Source organism: Salvelinus fontinalis, chromosome 2 (assembly GCF_029448725.1).
Source record: "Salvelinus fontinalis isolate EN_2023a chromosome 2, ASM2944872v1, whole genome shotgun sequence".
NCBI lineage: Eukaryota > Metazoa > Chordata > Actinopteri > Salmoniformes > Salmonidae > Salvelinus > Salvelinus fontinalis.
This window is the reverse complement of record NC_074666.1, coordinates 73,017,143-73,036,148: the sequence shown is the minus strand read 5'-3', so window position 1 is coordinate 73,036,148 and position 19,006 is coordinate 73,017,143. Positions and strand designations below refer to the sequence as shown.

At 42.2% G+C, this 19,006-nt stretch overlaps 1 protein-coding gene across 5 annotated transcripts in view; it reads right to left on the bottom strand.

Moving 5' to 3' along the window:
- The window catches only part of LOC129825265 (protein shisa-6-like), a 65,208-nt gene that overhangs the window by 10,919 nt on the left and 35,283 nt on the right, over window positions 1-19,006 (bottom strand). The gene's annotated exons all lie outside the window — the stretch shown is intronic.

The window sequence follows — 19,006 nt, the reverse complement described above, 5'->3', positions numbered from 1 at the left end:
TGTGCGTCCATTTTGTATTGCATCACCATTGATTATCTTCTCAGAGTGGACCTCCTACAGTTGCACGCCTTAAAAAGTTAAGCAAATGTGAACAACCGCAGATGATGTTGTTTGCTGAAGAACACCCATATCCTGTCTGTTGTGTGTAAGGAGGTGGGAAGATGTCATGCCCCAGGACTCCCATATCCACCCACCACTATGTAAATGCATCAACTCATGAATCTGATGGACAGTAGATAAGTCACACGACTCTCAGAAATGCAGAGGTGTCCAGTCATTTCATTCCAATCTGTAACGTGTCCAGAAACAGGTACAGGAATGAACAGCTGTACTGCCTGCAGGGCTCTGGATCATAAAAATAACAATGAATAGAACAGGCTTGGAACCTCTAAATCTGGCAATTCTACTGGTAAACTCCTGGGTACACTCGCAAAGACCGCCATGCCCATCCCATAATGCCATCGTTGGCTTGAATGGGAAAGCCCATTCTATTCATTCTTCTTTATATGCTCTGGAGCCTGTCAGTGGATGGGCTTTGTGAGAATTTGAAATAATGAATGCCATAAAACAGTATTGTTGGAGTTATACACATCTGCACTTCAGGTGTAGTCTATCCACTGTAATAGAGCTCATTTGGAATGGCTTTGTTGTGTGAAAGTCTTCATCCAGACGATGCTTTACTTGATACCAACAATTGTTTGCATTTTACCCATTATGAGTCCACATTGTACTTTGTCATAACCCTCAAACCGATATCGCTGGTTATTATAATGAATAAACTTTGTTATTACATAGGAACTACATACATACTACATATCTAATGGTTTAACATCACCTCAACATGTCAAACATGCTTGGTTGAACATAATGCAGGCATTTTGGGAACCACTGAGTGAAACCCTTCCAGGTTCCAGCGGCTGGACAAGACAGAAGGGATCCCACTGTTACCCAGATCCATTTTGAAAGCCTCACTCTGCCCCTGTCAGGGAAACCTGATGGACTGCCTGTAACGATGAGAGCCCACGCCGTGTCATTACCCTGGCAGTGTGTAAAGTGTCATGTGGGCCCTGCAGGGTGGCTGGCTGGGGCTGAGGCTCACCTCACCTCATCTCTCCCCCTTACACCCTGCGGTGGTAGAGGGAGGGACAGGAGCCTGCTGGGGCAGATGCACTGCAAGAACCTACCATCAACACAGACAGGTTCTGCATGAATATGGGCTTTGTATCGATATGCGCTGATACCAGGGGTTCTATTGTGCACAAGGCAGGATGTTTTTGGGGTGTGATTATGGTTTGCAGGTGCTGCTTTGTTTCAGTGTACAGCAGCGTCGTTGTTGCTAAAATTCATAATAAGTGAATATCCCAGCTCTTCACACATTCAGAAGAAATCCAGGACTTCTAATTGTTAAGTTCAAGATGACTAACTGAATCCCTGTGCTTCAAAGAAAGAATATTAGTCACTCTACAGACAAAACAACAATAAAGCTTGGAAGAGAAGACAAAACAATATTGTGAGAGTAAACCTCAATTCATGTGGCACAATGAAAGATGACACTTTGAACAGGTTGCAAGGCATGTCTGGATACATCACTGTTGCTTTAAGAAACACTGAGCCACATGAGCTTGAACTAATGCTGGTCTATAACTGTATCTGCCCTACATTGACAAATCTTTAGGGGGTCAGGACATTTTTCATCCAGCTCATCTGCCAATGCCATCACAGCGTCTGTTAGTTTTCTGCATCACATACTGCAAAGAGATCCCAGTGATACTTTTTTACACTATGCAATTGTTGTAACAACCATATTGGGAGAGACATAAAAAGCAAGTTACATGACATAAACCAAAAACATGTTGCAACTTTACCAAACCTCCTCCGGTGGCCTGAAGTTTGTTGATCTCGTGACTTGCTAACAAGGATAAGCACAGATTTATCTGATGTCTCCTTCAATTCGAAAGAAGTAACATCATTCAAAGCTGCCTTTATCCCTGCCTTAGCATCTTATCATCTTCTTGAAGGATCCAAGTTGAATAGAACAGCAACACCTGGAATCATGTAGGAGAGAAGCATACGGTATCCACTTGCAAAAACAGCACTCTATAGATTGGATATGTAACTAAAAAAACTAAAACAAACATTTAAAAAACTGCAATTATAATGTTCTAAACAGCAGAGTCATATGATATGAATTGATGGGATTGGATCAGTTCTAATGGAAAGGTTATTTTCTAACTCTGAAAAGAAATGCATGAAGCTCAAAGACACCGAATTTGACATTGAGCTCTACCTATTAAGTGGTAATCCAGAGCCGAGCAAATGTTTGGCATACAGGAACATTTCTCCCATAACCTTCCCCAGATAAGATTTGAGGATCAGACTAATATCAGCCTTTTGCACACTCTTTCTACGGCTGTTCCTATTACTAACAGATGTCTATACTAAAGAGCTGTAAGGGGTGCGAACTGGCGGCAGAGAAGTCAGACGCAGGAGAGAAATAACTATGTTTCCAACGGCGCAGTTCATTAACAAAACCCACCGGAAAACAGAATAATAAAATAAATGGGTACATAACCCAACGCACACCAGGACAGACGTGCACAAGCACTTACAATAAACAATCACCGACAAGGACATGAGGGGGAACAGAGGGTAAAATACATAACATGTAATGATGGGATTGGAATCAGGTGTGATGGAAGACAAGACAAAACCAAAGGAAAATGAAAAGAGGATCAGCGATGGCTAGAAGGTCGGTGACTTCGACCGCAGAACGCCGCCCGAACAAGGAGGGACCAACTTCGGCGGAAGTCATGACAAGAGCTCTCATATTCATTGAATAAGCCATATTCAAGAATGCTCAACAACCAAATTCATTTAATTTTCAGTGACGCTAATTAAAAATTAAAGGAGTCAGTTTTTCATGGAAGAAATGCAAAAATCCTACCGAATACAAATGATCAATTAATTTCCATTTTAATTTCCCTTTATTTTTTTGTTTGAATAATTACTTTCTATGTTTTCCCGCAATTCTATATGTATTTTCAGCATAAGGCAATTGTTAATGGGGGAGGTGATGAAACATTTGAATGAAGGAGAAATGCCAGGCTTTGTGAAGACAACAAGCTGGAAAAATAACAACTGAAATTACTTTGCAATTATGAGCTTGGGTTGACTGCACACTGGCATTTAATCACAAAGGTATGGAATGCAAAGTGTAAACATTTACGTTTCAATTCAATTTGCTTTCATTCAGTTCGGCTAATTTGTTTTCACCCACATTTTGAAGAGACAAAGTCAATTGTGTAGCTAAGGTAGACCGGTCAACAACCTTGAGCGTGAGTATTGAGATCTCTGAGCACCTCTACTGCAGCTTTGTGCTGTGAGGTCCATCTATTACAATGACAGATCAGTGTGTCTCTGACTGTGAGGCTCTGAATCTCTCTGTCAATGCTCCCTTCCCTCAGAGAGGCCAATGACAGTAGGTTGAGAGTGCTGGTCTATCGTTCCACATGACATCGTCCCATTATGGGCCCCCGGGAATGAGGCTCTTTGATCCATTTCCATCGATTCTGTATCACCTTCCATATCGCCTCCTGATTGTCTTAGGCTGAGGTGAATCATGCTCTGGTGGCATACTGCTTCCAGTCAACTGGAGGCTAAAGCCTTCCTCTCCCTTTCAGCCTGACCTTGTGACTCATGTACAGGAAATCCCATCTAACACTGAGCCCTGGACTGGAGGGAATCACATCTAACACTGAGCCCTGGACTGGAGGGAATCACATCTAACACTGAGCCCTGGACTGGAGGGAATCACATCTAACACTGAGCCCTGGACTGGAAGGAATCACATCTAACACCGAGCCCTGGACTGGAGGGAATCACATCTAACACCGAGCACTGGACTGGAGGGAATGACATCTAACACCGAGCCCTGGACTGGAGAGAATCACATCTTACACCGAGCCCTGGACTGGAGGGAATCACATCTAACACCGAGCCCTGGACAGGATAGCTTTTAAACTCCATTTTAAGAGCAATGTGGAGGTTTTAGCCCCCTTAGTAAAAATAGTCTTCACTCACCTTGACACGCCACGATAAAGGATGGTGACATGCCATCAATGCCCAATCGTTTGAGAATGACTTATAGAAACTCTTAGCAGGAAGCTTCGTGTTATTATACAACTTTTTCAGGGAGTGAGAGATGACTTGGCTCAGTATCCCTTTGTTTATCAGTCGCTTCATCTCGCTTTTTTTATCCCAGCCTTTCAGATGATGGCTGGCCTCTTTTCCTACCCAACCCAATTTCTTACCCAGCCCTCCTGCGAGTAACCAATCCTGCAACAATCAATCCACAAGATGAGTACACGAGGTGATTGTAACTATTTACATAATGACTGTGATAGATACTAGTCCTACAGAGTTCAGTTTGTTTATCATGGCCAAGTATCTGCATGAATTGTTTGCTGTTCATCTTGTTATCCCGTCTTCAAAATATTTACCCCGTATCTCCCATCTAAAGTTCGCTAATGAAATGATCGCTCACAGCCCGCAAACATTTGGGGACGATGATGACGCTAATTAATAGTCGTTGGACGCAGTGAGGCGCTACGTGTGACGTGTTGCACTGGATGACATTCGTCTCCTAGCATTTATTAAGACACTTGTGATTAATGGTGTGCTGTTCTATGATAGGGTGAGAGCCAGAGCTGCAGCCCCAGACTTCGAGTGATGGAGAGAATGCCACACTTGAGCGCCGCTCGAGAATATATGGACCATGTTGATTAGTCGCCTTTCCATGTGCCTTCGCCCATAATGATGAGCGTACTTCTATGTATCTCAGATAAACAGTGTCTGCAATCTGCACTCCAGCGCAGTTATGCCCATATTAATTACAGATCCTGCACACTGGCAGGATTGGAGACGCTTCTTTGGAAAGTGGTGGGTCTCCCTTTAATTAGCATACTAGGGAAATAATTGACGCCATATGCCTGTCCCCCATGCTACCGTAGCGGGTGGTGGCACAATGCGCCGCAGCTCGTCTGGCATTCCACATCCCATGGTGAGGGTTGTGTCACCTTTCTATCCCCATGCTTTCTAAATGTACAACCACAGAAACTTGGCATCAAGAGGCACTTATTAGTGTGCATACATCAAGGTGATAACTATCTGCTACTGTCGGCTAGAAGAGGCGGCTCATTAATTGACTTGTTTGGTGGAGGAGTGTTTGTTTGGGTGTCCAGTGTTCTACCCAGTAACCCCTTCTCTGATGCTGTGTTGAGGAGTGACAACTAATTAAATAACAGCGGAGTAGCTCTGAGAAACACAGGCCTGGTAACTGTTCAAATATCTAACCACTCCTCTCCTCATAACAGTTCTTATAATCACCTGATCTCCTTACCAATGGGGAGGCAGAGAGACAGAAAGGGAGAATCTGTATCTCAAAATATGGTATTGATGAGATGGAGATGGAAGTGATTGAACCAGTGGTGGATTATATTCAAGGGAGAAACATTGATAGATGGCACTGGGAGATATTGATCGAACACAGATAAATGCAGTGATGTTTTTAGGGGCTTTCACACCAGACTGGTAGGATACGGACTGATTCCATCCACATAGTTCCTTATTATGGAACATTGTCCTTTTTGTTTTCATAGTAGAACTGCATTAGTCTAAAATCTAACTAGCATAACATCAGAGAAGATGGTACGTCAAGAAGCAACTGAAGTATTAGAAGACATTGAACATGTGATGGAGGTCAGGGAAGAGAGGTGAGGTGCTTAGGTTGAGGCTTATCTAAATGTATGTATGTTGAAGCAGAGATGTTGATGGACAGAATATTTCTAAGGGAAACAAGAAAAGACAGGTCCTGCCAGATTGAGGTGAGTCAAGGGAGGGGGGGGGGGGAATATTAGCTTTCATGACATGGGAGAGCGTATCATGAGAACACTTTTATTCTGAAATGTGAAAGGTTCAATCAGAGAAGCTGAGATGAGAAAAGGGACAAGAGGAAATGAGGGAGATGAGGGATAGGAGAGAGAGAGAGAGGCTAGAGAAATGATGAGAAGGAGGGCGGAGTGCATGAAAGAGACTGATGTGGGTGGACTGCTGTGCATTGCAGCAGAGGAGAGTTTGACAGGATCAGAGAGGAGAGAGGTGAAGGGGATGAAGGCAGTCAGAAGGGTGAAATTTACCAAAGACATATGGTGAAGGGAGCAGGAAATGACTAAACAAAGAGAATCAGAAATATTTGTGGGCAGAAAAGGGCAGCCAAGTCAATCAGCAGTATAAGGGGACATTCATAGAGAAGCTAAAGACAATTTAGGTTGATGGTGAGATGCCAGAAGGGGAATACATTGAGCATTTGCTTGCAGTCTGCTAAGGGGGATGAAGAGAGGAGAGGATGAAATGTGATCTGATTGTGAAGGAAACAGAAATACTCATGTCTACATGTCTCTGAATGGAGTAATCACACCCCAAAATTATGTGAAACCTTTAATTTACTGATAAGACCACAACCCTCTAGTTAAAGTCATGATCTATATTATGCTTATGTCAATCACAAACAGAAGTGCATGTGATTGACATCAATGATTAGCAGTCAGTCTCCATTATTGCTTAGCTCTGTTCTTGATCATATTACTTAAACATTGTCTGAAAAGGATCAATATTTCTCACAAGAAAACCCCAGAGAAGCCACATCTCTTTGTGAGTATCAGTGAAACGAGCGTTCTCTGTTATGGTCTCCTCTAGTAATGGCATTTCTCTGATCACCATATCCCCCCTGCAACCTTCTTTTCTTCTTCAGGAGAGCCTGAGTCAGATACCTGATGTGGCGACTCAATGGGAAAATCAAAGAGCAAAGTGGCCCTAAAAGCATTTCTGAGAGGCTTTTTTCACCTCCAGATTGAGCCAGACATCCATCACAAAAGAAATCTGTGTGATGTGCTGTGTGAATGCAGCTATTTAAATAATGTTCTTGTATGTACGTATAAAGGTACCTCTATGATGAGCGTAAGTTTAGGCGTTAAATTAAACGTATAAATGTGGCGGTACACCATTTTCAGCAATGCCTATGAGCTACAACAAACCATGCTTACTCATCGCTCAAAATTATCTTCATCCCAGTCTATACCTGAAAGGTACACGTTACTTACACTGGGAGACCCCAAAGTGCTCAGTAGCCCTTTCCACTCACAGCCCTTGTCATCCTTTATACGGGTTGAAAATGGCAGATTTTGTCATTAGTAGGCGCTTTAATTGGAATGCAGTGGCTGTACAGTAAAATGATATACATGACGTCAGAGCTCAGGTTCTCTGCTCATCTGGTTTTGACTGACAGCCATTAGGGAAAGGGAAGGGGGATACCTAGTCAGTTGCACAACTTCCGCATTTAACCCAACCCCTTTGCATCAGAGAGTTGCAGGGGGCTGCCTTAATCGACATCATCAGCAACCGGGGATCAGCTGTTGTGGGGGTTAACTGCCTTGGTCAAGGGCAGAACGACAGGTTTTGCATATTGTCGGCTCAGGGATTTGAACAAGCAACCGGTTACTGTCCCGCCACTAATCGCTAGGCTCCTTGCCGTCCCAAGTTATAAACTTGAGCACTGCGCACGACAAGATGATGCCCCCATCCCTCCCGCCATTGCCGATTTTAGAGTGTAAATCTTGGTGGGGCAAACCCCCCAAACATTTTTCTTTTGCATGCCAGCAAAGCCACTACACATCACATCACAACACAACACTAATCAATACATTAATTGCACTATAATGGTGACAAACGGTGTCCACAAACTGTTAGGGCCTACATAAAGCTGTCCCAACAGCAGAGTCCCAACAGCAGTCCCAACACCGTACCACTGCTACACCTGCCTATCAGCAGAGCCTTGTCTGGCAGTGACACAGATAATTCAGCCTCATTTATTCTTTAAAAAAACATAGCTGATATGGCTGACTTGCTTAAACAAATGTAGTTTCTACTGAAAATTGAGATGTACAAACTAGGGCATGAAGGGATGACGAGCAGATAAGAGGCAATCTGTAATTTTGATTAAGACATTAATGAACAAGCTCAGACGGACGTAGTCAAAATAACTATTTGTTCAGCAATTTTGAAATGTACAGCAACAGAATTCAGAACATGGGCTGTTCTTACAGTATTCTCCCTGTACATCAAGTCAGAACTGTAGGATAAACAAAGGGGGCATATAAGCAGACAAAGAAAGCTCTTACAATATTCAATGATTACATTTCTCTAAAACAGGTTATAGGCTACATGTGCACCACCAAGTCAGAACAATACGCAAAATTAGGGTGAGGCACATGGACTACTAACAGGTTACTACACAACATACACTTATTATTACTTTCTTAGTTACAGTATACATATCTCCCGGGCATATTACATAATGTTAGCAGCAGCATACAAGACATTTTTGGACTCACCTTGTTGTGCTGTGCTCACTTGAACAGGAAGGTGGAGCGGCGGTCCTTCGTGGTCAAATTTTGTAATCAAACTTTGTCATCAAAGTCTGGAATTCTCTGGATTTATGGTGCTTACAAGAGAACTAGGAACTCAGAAAAAAAACAAGCTTGAATCATGATTATGCCAGTGATCTTCAGGTCGTAGCTCTAGAAAGAGGCCTGAGTTCCCGACTTACAATTCAGAGTTGGATGCCGTTCAAAGCGTATTTGCTCTGCCGGAGCTCCTTTTTTCAGATTTCCCAGTTGTCTTAAACTCACTGAAGTCAGATTTCCCAGTTCCCAGTTTCCAGCTGTTTTGAGCACGTCAGAAGTCATGCTGGATTGACAGCATGACCAATGTTGAATGTTTATCATTTTAAGCTTGGAAAAGACACCCTTAAAACAAGACTTGGGTCCCACACAAACACTCCACTAAATAGCAGGCTAGTGATTGCTTTGCAATGCTTGCAGTTAGCCACTGATTCCTTCCAAACCACTCATCGTTGAATTTGCGATTTCGAACTTGTTGTGTAATGTTTATGTTCAATGGCCGATGAGCACCGATACGTTTTATCTATAATTTCTCTCCATTATTTATCTTCATATGACAAGGATTAAAAAGGATTTGCCTGTAGATTGTCGACTTGATTCATGATGATGACTGCTAGATAAGATTTTGAATGTATCAGTCCAATCAAAGCTACTGTAGATATAACCTAATTTGTCATTATTTTTTCTACCATCCCCTACACATTTAATTGAAATGACGATGAAACAAAGTTGATTCTACCAGTGTGTGTCCAGTGAGCAGTTACAAGGATGCTTGCTTCAGTTCCTCAATGGGAAAGCTAGGAGAGCACGGAAATGCACCTTAAAGTTGAAGGCTCTTTCCTTGTCATAAAAGTGAGTTAGAATTACTCAGGAAATGTACAGTTTGGAGAGGTGTGTGTGCACTTGGACCACCAGTACCCTTGTAATTGTTTTTTTCTGATCTTGCACCTTCTCAAATATTCTTATTATGTTACTGAATGTATCCAGAGAATTTTCAGATTTCGTTATTGACAAATGCTGTGAAAAGTATAGTTAATGTAAAATGCACATAAAATCAACAGTGTGACGTTTGGATTCAGTCTTGTGCCAGGTGAACTGTTGTGTCCTAACCTTTGGTCTGATAATTTCCCCATAATCTCCAAAGGGTTCTCTTTCAATTGCTACCATGGTCGTTTATATGCTTTGTGTAGTTTTTCTGTTAGAAACGTTTTAATTTGTCCATGTCCACATGGGCCAATTTCCACAAGTGTAAAGGGTTAAGCACACATATAGAAGAAATTAAACAACAATTTGAGGGAACAATTTGTTTTGAGCTGTGACGTGTTTAGGAAGGCATCAAACTGTAGGGTAATTGAAGTACTTGCTATCTCTACACTGCTCTTGTTGTCTTCCGTCTGAAGACTTCTGCTGTCAATATGCCTGCACAGGTCAAATGTTGCTCTTCTCTTTTATGTCTCTCTTTCTTTCTCTCTCTCTTTCCCTCTCTCTCTTCCCCCAGCCATACAGCTCAGCTCTTTAATTAGACAACAGGAAGAGATAATTTCACTGTGCCTTTTCAAGGCTGCCTGTTTCAAGATGTCCCTGAAAAACCCATTTCCACTGAAAGAGACCATGCTCAGCAAGGTACTTTTCAGACTGTTTACAGAAAGTATAGGTCTGTAGCTAATATGTTTGATCAGAGAGAGATAGAGGGTGCTGTAAATCTGTGTTAATAGAAAATGACACCTCATCGAGCTGTGAGATGACTTTGAACTCAGACTGTATGGGCTAAAATGGCTTGAAGGCATGGGGTTTGGAGACGAAAGTACCCCTATGACTATGAGTGGGATGATTTTACAGGTATTCCTCAAAGTCTCATATTTCCACCACTCTCCTTTTTGCACATTTTGGGGTGTAAGGCACATCTATCCATTGGTTTTGTGGGTTTTGACTCCTCGGAGATGAATAGTCAACAGGCATTAAAGGACTATGATCTATTTGGTCATTCAATCTCATAGCTGTGCTGTCTGCTCCTGCCTTAGAACTCAGAACACAATGTACTAAGGGGAACATGGGGGAAAACAAAGAACTGCCTGTTGAGTCAGTCTTACACACAGCATGTCTCATAGGGTACAGTATACACCACTCCACCCACCAGTGTTGAAAATTACATAGCTGACACTCCACACCTGTCAGGATTTCCAAATAGTCAAAGAAGGCGATGTAAATCCAATTACAAAAGGTCTTCAGCAACTTTCCGGAAACGCTGATCATAAGTGTGTTAGAGATAATGGGTCTCTTTAAGAAGTGAACTGGCTGACACCGCCCTCTCTGCTGACTCCATTAAACATCTATTATCAGTCTGTCAGATTAAACAATCAACGGTAGATATGGAAATTCATCATTCACATCCCCGTTTGGGATATTGAATGAAAAAATGAAGGGAAAAAAACGGGGCGTGGCTCATTATTCACAGAGGCAGTCAGAGGAGAGAGCGTTGAGCATGGAAACAGACACAAATAACAGGGCACAATGGGAGAGACCATTTCAAACAACGCCCTGCTAATGACATGTTCTTATATGTAAGTCTGGTAAAGGCTATTCAAAATGACAGCAATATGGACCCGTGCAATATGGACCCGTGCAATATGGCGTTATGGAACCGGTGCCCCCGCACATTGACTCTGTACTGGTACCCCCTGTGTATAGTCTCGCTATTGTTATTTTACTGCTGCTCTTTAATGACTTGTTCCTTTTATTTCTTATTCTTATTCGTATTTCTTAAACTGAATTGTTGGTTAGGGGCTTATAAGTAAGCATTTCACTGTAAGATCTAGACCTGTTGTATTCGGCGCATGTGACTAATACAATTTGATTTGATTTGATTTTGAAATCACATTTGTCTGAAACTCATCAGAAGACAAAATGGTGCTATGTGAAATACTTTAACTGAAAGCCACTGCTGTGTTGGGTCATGACGATCATCAATTCACTTTTTCCTCTTTTTCATCAGGATACTTAATGCAAGGGCTTCACCCAGATGACTCAGTATCCAACAACAATGTGCACGTTTATCTAGTTATTATAGAAACTACCCTCTAAAAGGGTTTCACAGCATCAAACATTTTTCTTCTGATACGGATTCAGTTATTGATGTATCATGCAGTTTTTACAAGTCATTCAATTACTTTTCATACCATTAATCATACAAGCACTTCAACATTGCAAGACAATGTCGCCTTCCCAATCTCATTCTTGTAATACGCACTTCATTTGAATTCTTTGTTTAGCAGACAACAATATTATTGAGTAGAACAGATAATCACTGACTGTCCACAAATGATGTGGAAACAACGTTGATTCAACCAGTGTGTTCCCAGTGGGAGACCTTCTGTTTTGGTAGCAGTATTTGTAGCATACAATTCACTGAGAGAAGACAGGTACATGGTGCCACAATATGTACAACGAGGCTGACTTTCTTACGCTGATTCCTTCAATCTGTAGGAGATGGATGCTTCAGAAGGAGAAGAGGCTGAACTTAAGAAAGAGACAGACTGCCGTTAGAGGGCAAATAAACCCGTCTGGGAAGTCTTAAAATACCCCTTTAACTAGGGCAGCCTGTGCAGCGCGAGGAGGCTTGGGGTCGATTTGCACTACCACTACCCGCATCGACCCGCAGTGCCAACAACCTGTCCACAGACCCAGCAACTTGATCTCACGAGCTCATTTCGACATTTGTCTGGACCCAGGACAGCACTTATATAACACACAACACGTCTCAGGACCTTGTGGTCCATAGAAAGGTGCAAGGGGAGGGGTGAGTGCCACGAGCCACTCACAGATGTCATGACTTTGGAACCCAAATACAAGTGAGCTGCCCCCAAAGCGACCAGGCAGAGCCAAAGATAAAGTCTTGCACTTCCATTTTAAAGTTTAGGTTGCCAACTAAGCAAGTTCTGTAATCAGGCCTCTAAACCCAGCTGATATAGTAGGGTGTTTTGAAGATGCATGGGCTCTGCATTCACAGCCATCCATTTCATTGATGAGGTCTAGCAAGGGATTAAGGACGCCCTGCATATTGTTAAAGTAAATTGGTACCTTTCAATTCGCCAGGCCTGTCCGCCAGGCCTGTCCACAGTGCATAATGAATTCTAGTAATGAACGGGCTCTGTACAGGAGAGTACAGTATAAATTGTAAAGTGTTGTGCTGTGCAGGACACATTTGTCACAATTAGCCAATATTTTGTGAGTGCCACAAGACAAATGTGTTCCTTTGGGAACCATGAAAGAGGACTGCTCTAATCTAATGTGAGTCATGCTTTCCCCAGCTCCAGGTAATGGCCTGGCATTACACTCCACACAACTCTGTTGACTTGTCTTCCACACAGTGCCAGCCATGGGCTGGTCCTGGCCTCTGGTAGATTACCTAAGATTCACAAAAACACCCACCCAATTCTTACCAGTCCTTTTCAAAGATCAACTAGGTCAAAATGATTCCGCTGGTAGCAGCATGGTGCTGGTAACACTAAGAATTTAAAGTTTAATATAAATAATAATTTAACACGTTTACTTGTATAATAAGTTTGTAAATATATATTAAAAAACATTTGTTTACGTCAGATCGAATTTACAGAGGGACTTATTTTAGGAGAATTATTTCACCACATAATAATAAGAACCTTCAAATGTGGAAAATCCGGAGATCTCTCATATTCAACGTTATTGAAACGAACAAGATGGTTGGCTGAATTATCTCTTGTGGCAGGCTATAAAAAAAACTGCTCTCAACCAATTGAAGAGTTTAATGGATTTGTGGTCCCTCAGTAACCAAACCTTGCCAAAAATGTACCCCTGTTCAGCTGATGCAACACAGCCAACGTGAATGTCAATTATCATCAGATCACTCTATCTTCCATTAAGCCCTGCTAATGAGAATATGTTTCATGCAATAACCACTCCAGACAACGTAGTGTGCATTGAAATGTGTTCCTCATTCCCGACATGAAAAGCTAAACCGCTGCCTACTGAGCATCTGTCTTCCCAGGGAGCGTGGTGGGAAAACTGGATAATTTCTCCACCTCATTAAGCCTGTGGATCCCCTGGTTTCATTAGAATCCAGCCATTCCACCCAGTATGTCAACAGGCTGGCTGCAGCAGTGAGAACATGTCTTGGAGCCTCTCGGCACACAACCCAGGCAGGACCAGAGGGATATTACCATGCATATTGAGTGTAAACTTCAGATCCACACCCAACCCCAAGTACGGTATATCAAACATCAATCTATTGCAAAACAGTATGAAAACACAATTTCCTGGGCCGTGTTTCTATGGTAACCTCATATATGGTGACAGCCTCTGATAGAGGTGTTGATATAAGAACGACAGCTGCTGTGATAGTCTGCACCCTGAAAAACACCCACCCACAGAAAGAAATTGAAACATGTAATAAATTGTATGATCTCTACGCACACACCTAAATAAACAAGTTACGTCATTGTTGGTAATTGTTAGGTTTAAAACTTTCCTCAAAAACACATGAATCAGAAAGTTCTGTAGTTCTACTACATATTGGTAGATTCGAGTGGTAAAACAGAACAACTTTGAACAGTCTAAAATAATCCAATCGGAGGTCATTTCAAATAAAAATCTCCAATGAGGTGTCTAATCACAACTTCATTCATTTCAGTTGTGAAACTAGGCCATGAGCAGCAACAAAGATCATATCATTTTCTCAAATGAACGAAGTCAGTGCAAAGGGCAATAAAGCCGAGACACAACTCCCCGCTCACTCTGAATAATGGGGTCAAGTGCCAGCACTCACTGTAGATTTCATTTCCTCTCCCTGATCTCGTTATCTGGCTTGGGCTTCATTGCGTCTTATTGTCAGTCTGCGTTTTTAAGCCTTTTCCTTGGCTCTGACATTTTAATTGTCTGTCTAGTCACTTCCACTGAGTACTGGCATTGCCAAGGCAAAATGTCAGACACCTATGCATCCCGATGAAGTCATTTAAATCGTAATGTGTGTAATCGTATTCTAAATGGCTTTAATTTGCTAAAGACCAACACCGCTTTGATTTAACATGCAGTAATCAGTACGTCTATACAATTTGAGGGAGTTTTTTTCTTGTTGTTGGCCTACTACTCATTTCATATAGAAAATGTTATGCATTTAAAATGCTAGGCAATATTCAAACGTTTTTTTTCTGTGAAAAAACATTTACAATTTGGAGTTTGTTTCTGCTTTCGTACATCCCAACATGGATGTGTAGAGCTGAACTGCATTATTTTGGTTATCATAAATAACGTTGACAAACTCCTGTGGGCAGATTTATCAAACCAAAGTGTGTACACATTTAATTAACTGTGGATGCAATGCCGGGCTCAGAGAAGAGATGCCCACATGGCTGTACGACTACAGCACAGTGCCTCGATGCATACAACGTCAGAAGACGTGAACAGACAGAAGCTAATGAAATTCTGTACGCTCTGCCCGACTTTTTGGGCTAACAGCTAACTTTGGCCACAGTCTGAGGCCTTTTAAGGTTATGATATCAAGTCCAATAGAGAATGGTGATGTCTTCAAAGAGAAGACAATCATGTTAAAACCAGCAGAGCATAACTGGTTTCGTCAGATGGGGTTGAATGTGATGTGTTGTGATACACTATTCTACGTAGGCCAGCCGGAGGTCTTCCTGTAATAAAATACACTCTCTCATGAGCAACCCTGGCTCTTTGTCAGTGGTTATGATATACAACAATGTTGCTGATCAAACTTTACGTTGCCACCTAGGACATCACTGCAATGGGATGCAGAACAAATTATCATACGATGAGATGCTATACTCCATTCAGACAGGATTCATCTTGGATCCCTGCCAAACATTTACGTCTAATTGCGAGAACTACTATGAAAAGTTCAACACTCCGGAACAAGTTCTGTAAATTATTTGGAATGCTGCGTACTGTGTGTGTGTGTGTGTGTGTGTGTGTGTGTGTGTGTGTGTGTGTGTGTGTGTGTGTGTGTGTGTGTGTATGTGTGTGTGTGTGTTGTGTGTGTGTGTGTATGTGTGTGTGTGTGTGTGTGTTGTGTGTGTGTGTATGTGTGTGTGTGTGTTTTGTGTGTGTGCGTGTGTGTGTGTACGTGGATACACAAAAAACCCAGTGCAGTCAAAAACAAAGAAAATTATGATAATGCCATTTTAGTGTAAGAGCTGTTTGAAAAGACCACCTGAAATTTCAGCCTGTTTTGGTGGGATGGAGTTTTGGCCTGCCTGGTGACATCACCAGGTGGTAAATGAGTTTCCCCTCCCCACTCAGAACACTCCCAGACCACTCTTGGTAAGAAGTTGTTTTTGTTTCTTTTTGACTTTTTGATTGAAAACAATCACAGTTTCTACCCAGAAATTATTTGATATTGAGATAAAAATAACTGCATTGGGCCTTTAAGTTATAATACTGTAAATGTCATTTTTTTTGATGAATGTGAAAGTGATTCATGTTTGAGATCGCATTAGGAGACATGTTAAGGCATGGTCAACTGGATCAGGCCTCAGGTTGACTTTTCATCTGCTGACTGGAGCTAATGGATCAGATGAAATGACGATTCAGCTTTAGAAGTGGAGTAGGAGTGGGGTGATTGTCTTAAGTACTGAGATGTTGAGATGACTGAAGAAATATACTCTTATTCACTTCCCTCCACTACAATGAATAGGCCTTTCCATCATCTGATTATTCTCTGGTGCAAAATAGGGCTTATGATGATCACTTTTTGTCTAGCACGTCTGGCAATTGTCAATCTCCTGCTGTGTATGAAAGACTTTAAAGTGGTCATTGAGCACCATACACTACGCACCACAAGTAACATGATTTTGAAATGGAATAAGTGGACCATACCTGGTATTCTGTGGAACACTGGGTGAAATAATGTTATGGAGATAGATGTAGTGAAGAGTTGATTGGAGTCAGAGGGCATTGGAGAAGAGGAGAGAGAATTTGTTAGTTTGGCTCATGGAGATGCTTCAGCCTCGAAGTAAAGCAGGAACTTTTGATACATCTTTTTTTATATATTGCATTACCACACTGCACATATGACGAACACACAGACTTGTAAGTGGAAATCGGGCATCATGCTCCGTAAGACCAGAGAGCTGTTGAGAGGATTATCTCCTCCCGAATATAACACAGCATTACGCTGTATGCAATTTATTTGAAATTTTATCTCAGATGATGGAGTGCAGTAATCTGAGTGTTAATGGGAATATCTCCCTCTGAGGGTGACACATGATGAGGAATACATGAGAGCTAAGTCTCTTTTACAGTACTCTTCTATGTCTCAATGTTTAAATGTCACCTGGGTGATATCTATCCACAAGATATAGTTACTGTGGTACATTTATATTTGTTGTTGTTAGGCCTTCAGAGTGGCGCAACGGTCTAAGGCACTGCATTGCAGTGCTTGAGGCATCACTACAAACTCGGGTTTGATCCCAGGCTGTGTTGCAGCTGGCCGCGACCAGCAGAAACATGAGGCGGCGCCCAATTGGCCCAGCGTTGTCCGGGTTAGGGGATGGTTTAGCCGGCCAGGATGTCCTTGTCCCATCATGCTCTAGTGACTCCTTGTGACTTTGGTTATACGGTGTTTCCTCCGACACATTGGTACGGCTGGCTTCCAGGTTAAGCAAGCAGTGTGTCAAGAAGCAGTGCAGCTTGGCAAAATATTTAAAGTTAGAGAAATTAAAGAACTGTGAGAAGTCTAGGGTGAAAGGGGGAATATCTACGATATTCTCAGTGAACACCACTATTTTCTTATGATCTATTTGCCTGGCTGCTTTTTCGAAATTGGTAACAGTTGATACGTTTTATTTGTAGATGCTGGAGCTCATGTCCTTGACAAAGTGTCTTTTCATGAACCTGGCATTAGACCGCATCACAAATACCGTAGATGGCTGGAGCTGCATTCGTGCCCAGAATGAATCAGTCTGGTTTCAATTTTGAACTGACTGGCTGGTTTCTCAAAGAAAAGGCTGACGCTTTCTTGTTCCCCTACAATCTGCCTTCCTCCATTTTTTTCTTCATTTTCTTCGGGGTCCTCTGAAGGATAGATTACAAATGATAAAAGTGGGTTTTGCATCCAATCTCCCCAACACAATGCCCAAGCACTCTGCCGTGCCTTCTGTAACGAGGTCATTATTATGCATATCTCAGATATTTGGTGGAATGCGGCTTAAAAGCTTAGACGTTTCAATTGATTAAGTAAAGCAGCCTCCATTTGCAACACAGATGGTTGTGTTCATGAAGGTCATAATATTTGAACGCCATATTCAAAGCATTCTAATTAAATATCGCTATATTCTGAATGCTAAACAGCGCATTCGGAAAGTATTCAGACCCCTTCACTTTTCCTACATTACAGCCTTATTCTTAAATGGATTAAATCGTTTTCCCCGTTTGTCAATTTACACACAACACCCCATAATGACAAGCAAAAACAGGTTTTAAGAAATGTTTTCAAAAAATAATTGAAATAGAATGAAATCTTACATTCACATAAGAATTCAGACCCTTTACTCAATACTTTGTTGAAGCACCTTTGGCAGCGATTACAGCGTCGAGTCTTCTTGGGTATGACGCTATAAGCTTGACTCTACAAGCTTGGCACACCTGTATTTGGGGATTCTCCCATTCTTCTCTGCAGATCCTCTCAAGCTCTGTCAGATTGGATGGGGAGCGTCGCATGACACACCTTTTCAGGTCTGTCCAGAGATGTTCAATCAGGTTCAAGTCCGGGCTCTGGCTGGGCCACTCAAGGACATTCAGATACTTCTCCCGAAGCCACTCCTGTGCTGTCTTGGCTGTGTGCTTAGGGTCATTGTCCTGTTAGAAGGTGAACCTTTGCCCCAGTCTGAGGTCCTGAGTGCTCTGGAGCAGGTTTTCATCAAGGATCCCTCTGTACTTTGCTTCGTTCATCTTTCCCTTAATTCTGACAATTCTCCCAGTCCCTGCCGCTGAGAAACATCCCCATAGCCTGATGCTGCCACCACCAAGTTTCACCGTAGGGAGGGTATTGGCCAGGTGGTGAGCGGTGCCTGGTTTTCTCCAGACGTGATGCTTAGCATTCAGGCCAAAGAGTAACATTTTGGTTTCATCAGACCAGAGAATCTTATTTCTCATGGTCTGAAAGTAACTGTCACGACTTCTGCCGAAGTCGTTGCCTCTCCTTGTCCGGGCGGTGTTCGGCGGTCGACTTCACCGGTCTTCTAGTCATCATCGATCTATTTTTCATTTTCCATTGGTTTTGTCTTGTCTTCCCACACACCTGTTGTCAATCCCATTCATTACCTGTTGTGTATTTAACCCTCTGTTTCCCTTCATGTGTTTGTCAGAGATTGTTCGTTGTCAAGTGTTGTGTGTTTTGTGTATAAGTGTGCGATGGGTCTTCGTACCCAGATTTTGTATTATATTTTTTCGTGAGTGTTATGGAGCTTATTACTGGAACTTTTATTAAAGTACTC